Source organism: Zingiber officinale, chromosome 1A (genome assembly GCF_018446385.1).
Source record: "Zingiber officinale cultivar Zhangliang chromosome 1A, Zo_v1.1, whole genome shotgun sequence".
NCBI lineage: Eukaryota > Viridiplantae > Streptophyta > Magnoliopsida > Zingiberales > Zingiberaceae > Zingiber > Zingiber officinale.
The window spans coordinates 387,097-396,076 of record NC_055987.1 but is presented as its reverse complement, the minus strand read 5'-3'; the positions used below and the strand labels follow the sequence as shown (position 1 = coordinate 396,076).

At 40.2% G+C, this 8,980-nt stretch overlaps 1 pseudogene; it reads left to right on the top strand.

Moving 5' to 3' along the window:
* The first annotated feature begins 4,941 nt into the window (after window positions 1–4,941).
* On the top strand, window positions 4,942–7,029 carry LOC122014422 (annotated as a pseudogene).
* Window positions 7,030–8,980: the final 1,951 nt, after the last annotated feature.

Genomic DNA, 8,980 nt, shown 5'->3' with positions numbered 1-8,980 from the left:
CATAGCTTTCACTTTTTATTTTCTCCATGCATGTGAAATTTCTCGTTGAAATTAATCATGGTCTCTGGGATTGATGGGCGCGTATAGAAATGGATGACTACAGGAAATGAATTCACATCAGGAGTTTGCGTGTTTATTGATAAAAAAATAAATATATTATTGAAATTGTGATTGGTATTTGACTAATTCTTTCGTTGAAAATTAAACTTGATTTTAGATGTTGATAAATTTTATGGAGATAGAATGGTGAGGTGGTAAGTTTTGACTAGAGATAGGATAGAGATAGAACTTGATGAATTGATAATAGTTCGTGGAGATAGAATTAAAAAAATGAAAAATGTCATGATTATCTCATATTAGTGCTTATCCAATAAATCTATAAATATGTACTTCTTTTTTATTGAATGAAACAAGTTGAGTTTTCTATTTTCTTCTACTCCTCTTCCACATAGAGTTATTTCTCCTCTTCCACATTTTCCTTCTATAATTCTTTTTTCTTCTCCCATAATTTCTGTTTCCAACAAAGTGGTATCAGAGCTATGGCTAATGAAGGTATGGTTCCCTTCCAAGTTCCAGTACTCAAAGCGAGTAATTATGACAATTGGAGTATCAAGATGAAGACACTTCTTGGAGCTCATGATGTTTGGGAAGTTATAGAAAAAGGCTACGTTGAGCCTCGTGACGACTCGACGTTATCTTCAACTGAAAAAGACAGTCTGAGAGATTTAAGAAAGAGAGACAAGAAGACTCTCTTCCTCATTTATCAAGCTTTAGATGAGGATGGTTTTGAGAAGATTTCAAGTGCTACTTCAGCCAAGCAAGCATGGGAAAAGCTCCAAGTCTCATATCAAGGAGAAGAAAAAATAAAAAAGGTACGACTTCAGACATTAAGAAGTCAATTTGATGCTCTTCGTATGAAAGAAGGTGAGTTACTATCAGATTATTTTTCTAGAGTCTCTACCATTTCCAATCAACTAAAGAGAAATGGTGAGAAACTAGAAGAAGTAACTATCATTGAGAAAATTCTTTGATCATTGGATTCAAAATTTGATAGCATTACAACCATCATCGAAGAGACCAAGGATCTACAAGTTATGACGATTGAGCAACTGCTGGGTTCATTACAAGCCCATGAAGAAAAGAAGAAGATAAATGAAGAAATTACTCAACAACTCCTAAAGACGACTCTTCAACCGACAAAGAAAGATGAAAGCTCCAGTAACAATAGAAGTCAACGTGGAAGAGGTCGTGGATATGGATGAGGCCGTCCTAATGAGCAAGGATGGATCTCCAACAACAACAATGAAAGAGGAAAACATTCAACAAGAGGACGTGGAAGAGGGTATACAAACTCGAGGTACGATAAATCTCAAGTTAAGTGCTACAATTGTGACAAATTTGGACATTATGCAAAAGAATGTAGATCGCCCAAGAATAAAGTATATGAAAGAGTAAATTATATGGAAGAAAGGAAAGAAGAAGATGACACCCTACTGTTAGCGTATAAAGATAATGAAAGAGAAGAAGATACAATTTGGTATCTCGACACTGGTGCAAGCAATCATATGTGCGGGAAAAGAAACATGTTCATAGAGCTTGATGAATCAGTTGGTGATAATGTATCCTTCGGAGATGAATCAAAGATTGAGGTAAAAGGCAAAGGTAACATTTTCATCCGTTTGAAGAATGAAAAACATGAATTTATCTCAAATGTTTTCTTTGTACCAAATATGAAGAGCAACATCCTAAGCTTAGGACAACTTTTGGCAAAAGGGTATGATATTCATCTAAAAGATGGTATGCTCATCTTGAAAGATCATATTGGTTGCTTAATTGCTAAGGTGCCTATGTCAAAAAATAGAATGTTTTTACTTAATATTCAAAATGATGTCGTCAACTGTCTCAAAGCTTGTTACAAAGACATCACTTGGCTATGACATCTTCGATTTGGACATCTGAATTTTGGAGGACTAGAACTGCTTTCAAAGAAGGAGATGGTGAGAGGACTACCTTACATCAAACATCCTGATCAAGTGTGTGAAGCATGTCTACGTGGGAAGCAATTTAGAAGAGGTTTTCCAAAGGAGTCAAGTTCAAGAGCTCAAATGCCTCTTGAACTTATACATACAGATGTTTGCGGTCCGATAAAGCCAAGTTCACTTGGTAAGAGTAATTATTTCATTCTTTTCATAGATGATTTTTCTCGGAAAACTTGGGTATACTTCTTGAAGCAAAAATCAGAGGTTTTCGGCATATTCAAGAAATTTAAAGCTACCATAGAAAAGGAGAGCGGTCTCGAGGTCAAAGCTATGCGTTCCGATCGAGGAGGAGAATGTACCTCAAATGAGTTTCAAGAATTTTGTGAAGCCAACGGAATACGACGACCCTTGATAGTTCCAAGATCCCCTCAACAAAATGGAGTGGCAGAAAGAAAGAATCGAACCATCCTTGACATGGCAAGGAGCATTCTCAAAAGCAAGAGGCTACCAAAGGAACTTTGGGCAGAAGCGGTTGCATGTACAGTATACTTATCCAACCGATCACCAACTAGGAGTGTGTGGGGAAAGACACCACAAGAAGCGTGGAGCGGAAGGAAACCTGGAATTTCTCATCTAAGAGTTTTTGGGAGTATAACACACGTTCATGTGCCTGATGAAGCAAGAAACAAACTGGATGATAAAAGTAAGAAATTTATTTTTATTGGCTATGATACTAACTCAAAAGGGTATAAGTTATACAATCCAGATACTGGGAAGACAATCATCAGCCGAGATGTCATATTTAATGAAGAAGAAGAATGGAATTGAGAATCTCAAAATAATGATTACAACTTCTTCCCATACTTTGAAGAAGAAAATGTGGAGCAACCAAGGGTAGAGCAAACAAGAGAGGAGCCTACTACTCCACTAGTAACACCAACATCAAGTACTCAAGAGAATTTATCTACATCAACTTCAAGTGAAAGAGTACCACGCTTTAGAAGCTTACGGGAAATTTATGAGGTAACTGAAAATCAAGATAATCTTACTCTATTTTGTCTCTTTGCGGATTGCGAGCCTATAGATTTCCAAGAAGCTATAAAAAACAAAAGGTGGAAAGATGCAATGGATGAAGAAATCAAGGCGATAGAGAAGAATGACACATATGAGTTAACGACACTTCCTAAAGGACATAAGGCGATTGGTGTGAAGTGAGTGTACAAAATAAAGAAGAATGCCAAAGGAGAAGTTGAAAGATATAAAGCAAGATTGGTGGCAAAAGGCTACAGTCAAAGATCTGTCATTGATTATGATGAGGTATTCGCTCCCGTTGTTCGATTAGAAACTATCAGACTAATCATTGCTTTAGCAGCTCAAAATAAGTGGAAAATATATCAAATGGATGTAAAATCTGTTTTTTTAAATGAAGTTCTTGAAGAAGAAGTCTATATTCAGCAACCATCAAGTTATGAAGTTAAAGGACAAGTAGACAGAGTTCTAAAATTGAAGAAGGCTCTCTACGGGCTAAAGCAAGCACCAAGGGCATGGAATAGCCGAATAGACAACACCTGCAAGAGAAAGGAAGCAATCCAAGTATGTTTGGAGAATTTAAAGAAGTGATGACTAAAGAGTTTGAAATGACTGATATTGGGCTCATGGCATACTATCTGGGCATTGAAGTGAACCAAAGGGAAGATGGAAGCTTCATCTTACAAGCAGGTTATGCAAGAGAGATATTAAAGAAGTTCAGAATGGATAACAGTAAGTCTATAAATACCCCAGTAGAATGTGGAGTCAAGTTATCAAAGCATGATGAAAAAGAAAAAGTTGATCCAACATTTTTTAAGAGTTTGGTTGGAAGTTTACGATACTTGACGTGCACAAGGCCTGATATTCTTTATGCTGTTGGACTTATTAGTCGCTACGTGGAAGATCCAACTACTACCCACCTTAAGATCGCTAAGAGAATTTTGCGTTATATCAAAGGTACGATAGATTTTGGATTACTTTATTCAACATTTAACCACTTCAAACTTGAAGGATATAGTGACAGTGATTGGGGTGGAGATATAGATGATAGAAAGAGCACTACAGGATTTGTGTTCTTTATAGGAGATACAGCTTTCATTTAGATGTCGAAAAAACAACCTATTGTCACATTTTCTACTTGTGAAGCAGAGTATGTGGCTGCGACTTCATGTGTTTGTCATGCTGTTTGGCTCAGAAATTTATTGAATGAGTTAAGTTTACCACAAGAAGAGGCAACCAAGATACGAGTTGATAACAAGTCTACAATAGCACTAGCAAAAAATCCAGTCTTCCATGATAGAAGCAAGCACATCGATACACGCTTTCACTATATCAGAGAATGTATTACAAGAAAAGAGGTGCAAGTGGAATACATAAAGTCTCAAGATTAAGTTGCTGATATTTTTACCAAGCCACTCAAATTTGAAGACTTCATCAAGATGCGATATTTGCTTGGAGTTACAAAATCAAGTTTAAGAGGGGGTGTTGAAAATTAAACTTGATTTTAGATGTTGATAAATTTTATCGAGATAGAATGGTGAGGTGACAAGTTTTGACTAGAGATAGGATAGAGATAGAACTTGATGAATTGATAATAGTTCGTAGAGATAGAATTAAAAAAATGAAAAATGTCATGATTATCTCATATTAGTGCTTATAGAATAAGCCTATAAATATGTACTTCTTTTTCACTGAATGAAACAAGTTGAGTTTTCTATTTTCTTCTACTCCTCTTCCACATAGAGTTATTTTTCCTCTTCCACATTTTTCCTTCTATAATTCTTTTTTCTTCTCCCATAATTTTTGTTTCCAACATCTTTGACGCTACAACATTTTTGAAGTCAATTTTGTGACCAATTTCTACGCGCACTCAAAGTGTAATAAATTAGAGTGTAATTGGAGTCAAATTTTCACATTCCATTTTCAATTCCACCATGGCTTCCTCCTTCCTCTCCCTTCTGCTTCCCCTCCTCCTCCTCTCTTTCGCCGGCGCCCAGGAGCAGTTCCAGAACTGTGATCCCAGCGCCGGCAACTTCAGCGACAACAACAACTACCAATCCAACCTCGAACGCCTCCTCTCCACCCTCGCCTCCGACGGCTACGCCACCGGCTTCCTCAATACCAGTGTCGGGGGAGGCTCCGACCAGGTGTTTGGCCTCGTCAACTACCGCGGTGACATCAACGCCACCGAGTGCCGCTCCTGCCTTGACACTGCCACCGCCCAAGTCACCCTCAACTGCCCCTAATGACAGGGCGGCTGAGCTGTGGTACGAGTTCTGCCTCGTCCGCTTCTCCGATCAGCCGCTGCCCACCTCCTCCTCCAACTGCCAGCCACTGGAGTTTAACAATAGGGACAACGCCCCGGAACCGAGCCGGTTCGCCTGGCTGTTGGGGATGCTGATGAACCGGGCTGCCGATGCGGCGGCCAATTCCAGCAAGCGGTTCGCGATCGGGGAGGCCGGCTACTACACGGCAAAGTTTCCCTCCATCTACAACGTGATGCACTGCACGCGCGACCTGTCGCACGAGCAGTGCAGGGAGTGTCTGGGCTCGCTGTTCGTTCCGTTGTCGCCGTTGTTCGTGGGAAAACAAGGGGGGAGGTTACTCGGCGAGAGCTGCAGCATGAGGTTCGAGCTCTACTCCTTCTTCGAAGGTTCCCCTACCCTCAACATCTCTGTGCCCCCGCCGTCAGCGATGCAACTGGCTCCGGCGCCCACCTCCTCTGGAGGTAATTTTTATTTCGTTAATCAATTAGTTACTTATCATGAACATGATGATTTGCAACACATAAATACAAGTATTAATTGAAAGCACAATAGATAATCAAAACCATATGATGTATCTCAAGATCTAGTTATCATTACGTATAAGACTACATTAGATAGAAACAAAAAACGACAACAAATGAATAATCTGAATTCACTGCAAACACTGCTAATTAATCATTCGAACACTGTCTACGCAGATCCTGAGAGGGGTAAGGAATTACCTTGGGGAACGAGATACAAGATCATCAATGGAATTGCTCAAGGCTTGCTTTACCTCCACGAAGAGTCCCAGATAAAGAGCATACATAGGGATCTGAAAGCCAGCAATATTTTGCTAGATGCAGAGATGAACCCCAAAATCTCAGATTTCGGCCTAGCCAAACTCTTCGACGGCGACCAGACTCAAGGCACCACCAACCGAGTCATCGGAACTTTGTGATAATTTGCTTTTTCCTTTTTCTTACAAAAATCATTTGCTTAATTGGATTTTATGTATTTAGTGGATACATGGCACCGGAGTATGCAATGCATGGTAAATTCTCGATGAAGTCAGACGTGTTCAGCTTCGGTGTTCTGGTTTTGGAGGTTTTGACGGGTAGAAAAAACAGCGGAAGCTATGATTCTGAGACCGCAGAAGATCTTCTAAGCTTCGTAAGTATAGAAGAAGTTTTTTTAATCTGATAAAGTAGTGTACATTAATTCATGGGTGGATGCATTATGTTGTTCGGAACAGGCGTGGGAGAAGTGGAGTGGAGGAGTTGCGTTGGAGATTGTAGATCCAGTTCTGGGCGACGAGTACCGAGGCAGCGACATGCTCCGATGCCTCCAGATTGGGTTGCTGTGCGTGCAGGAGAATCCATCGGATCGGCCCAGCATGATAACGGTGGACCTGATGCTGAGCTCTGAAACGGTGTCCGTCCAAACTCCTTCCAAGCCTGCGTTTTGCGGTGCCAAGAGCTTCAAGGACGTGCCGGTCTTCGACAGCTCCGCTTTACCGGTCGGTGCACTGGAGAAGAGCGGCACTCGATCCGTGGCCATGTCGCCAAACGAGGTGTCCGTTTCAAAACTGGAACCCAGATGATAAATTGTCGATCACTACTCTTTCCCTTTGCAAGCTATACTCTACTAGTACCAGTTGGAGCTGAAAGCTAATTTAATTTCCCAGATGCAGATTATGGAGTGTGCTTTAGGATTTTGTAAACGCCATTTCGTTTTCTCTTCTCGCTCGAGCAAGAATCATGAGTCTTTCCATAGCTTTGACTTTTATTTTCTCCTGAAATTTCTCGTTGAAATTAATCAGGGTGTCTGGATTCGATGTGTTGTTCACATTCCATTTCCAATTCCACCATGGCTTCCTCCTTCCTCTCCCTTCTGCTTTCCCTCCTCCTCTTCCACTCTTTCGCCGGCGCCCAGGCGCTGTTCCAGAACTGTGATCCCAACGCCGGCAACTTCAGCAACAACAGCACCTACCGATCCAACCTCGAACGCCTCCTCTCCATGTTGGTCCAGATAGCATGAAAACTAAAACGAAGTAAAACGGTAACCACTCATAGTGAATCGATGGAGACGTCGCTGAAGAATCACCGGTCGACGAAGGGGTTGCCACTGTCGGAAGCACGATCACGGAGCTGTCGGAAAATGCTTCAAGGTTCACGAGCCAAATCCCAACCTCTGGATGCTCTCCCTTTGCTCGCACACGATCACCTCACAGCTTGGCAGTGCTTTCTGATCACCTTCGCAAAAACCTTCTGCACCTCTTCCTTGATCTGTACTTGGACGCTCCTTTTATAGGAAGGTTGAGGAAGACGAAGGGGAAAGGACGTCCCTTCGTCTCCCTGGCGTTTGCAACAAACAGCCGTTTGCAGCAAACAGCCGTTTGCAGCAGCGAAAGAGACGAACCTTTTCATCTCCTGTAACGCCCAACATCTCCCACTCGTCTAAGTCAATCCATAAGGTTATATGGTCACATAGACTATGTCAGTCACATAGACTACAAGGTGATCATGTCACGAAGACCAGAGCGAATTAGTCACAAAGATCAAATAAGTCACATAGACTTTATGAGGATCAAGTTACGAAGACCAGATCAGAACATTCATTCCATACATTAGGGAAAATGGTTCGTGCGACAGCAAGCATAGTGAACATTCAATTGCTAAGAAGATTGTCACATCTTACTTAGCTGCTCCATAGAACGAATCAGAGACATAAATGTCTATAGAACGAATCAAATACATAAATGACTTGCTTTTACCTCAGATTAAATTATTTACATCATCATGAACATCTCTAATCCCTCAAATTGACCATATGTCAAGAGCATGTTCAACATCTCCAATCAAACAAATTATTCACAATTACATTTTATGTACTAAACTAAAAATGTAATTGGTACTAGTGAATAAATGTCACAGATGTAAATCAATCTTAATATTCCTTTTTAGCTAGAATCTATTCATTCTAATCAGTCGCTTTCCTAGTTATGCTCCATAGACCGAATCATCCATAGCCAATAGGAAACATGCTAAAATAGCAGACACTGATCAAAACTTCAAGTAGACAGCTAAATAGTCACTTAGGGTAAAATTGACATAAACTTATAATCTCAAGGGTCTCACATAGTAGAGAAGCAAGGATCTATTCTCCTACTATCCTTATTGTCGCCATAGCACATGTGGTATGAATCACATGCTACGATGTTATTCTCTTTACTAAAAAGAACGCATGTTTTTCTCAAAATTTAACATCGTACAGATTTCGATCTAGACATTCCTAATGTCTAATCCTGAATTCAATATATGAATTCTAATATGACTTCAAGCAGATTCAGTAAATGGTGGGTGCATTTACTCCAATCATTACACAAATGATGGACACAAATATCAAGGCGACCTTAACTTTGTTGGTTGCTACTCGGAAAACCTATAGGTTCCACTGTACAAAAATTTTGTACAAAGGTCTGAACCTTTTCCTAGCTACCATGTGTTCTTTTAAATTAAATTTTGGATCGCCTGCGGAACTTAACACGTTTGATCCAAAACTTAATCTATTTGTTCTTTTAGGTTTTGACTTGGATCTCCTGCGGAACTTAACACGTTCAACCCAAGTCTCCTTAAGTTATTAATTTCATTAAATATTAATTTCCATAAAAGGTTCCCAGTACTGACGTGGCGAGGCACATGGCCTTCTTGGATATGGGAGCAA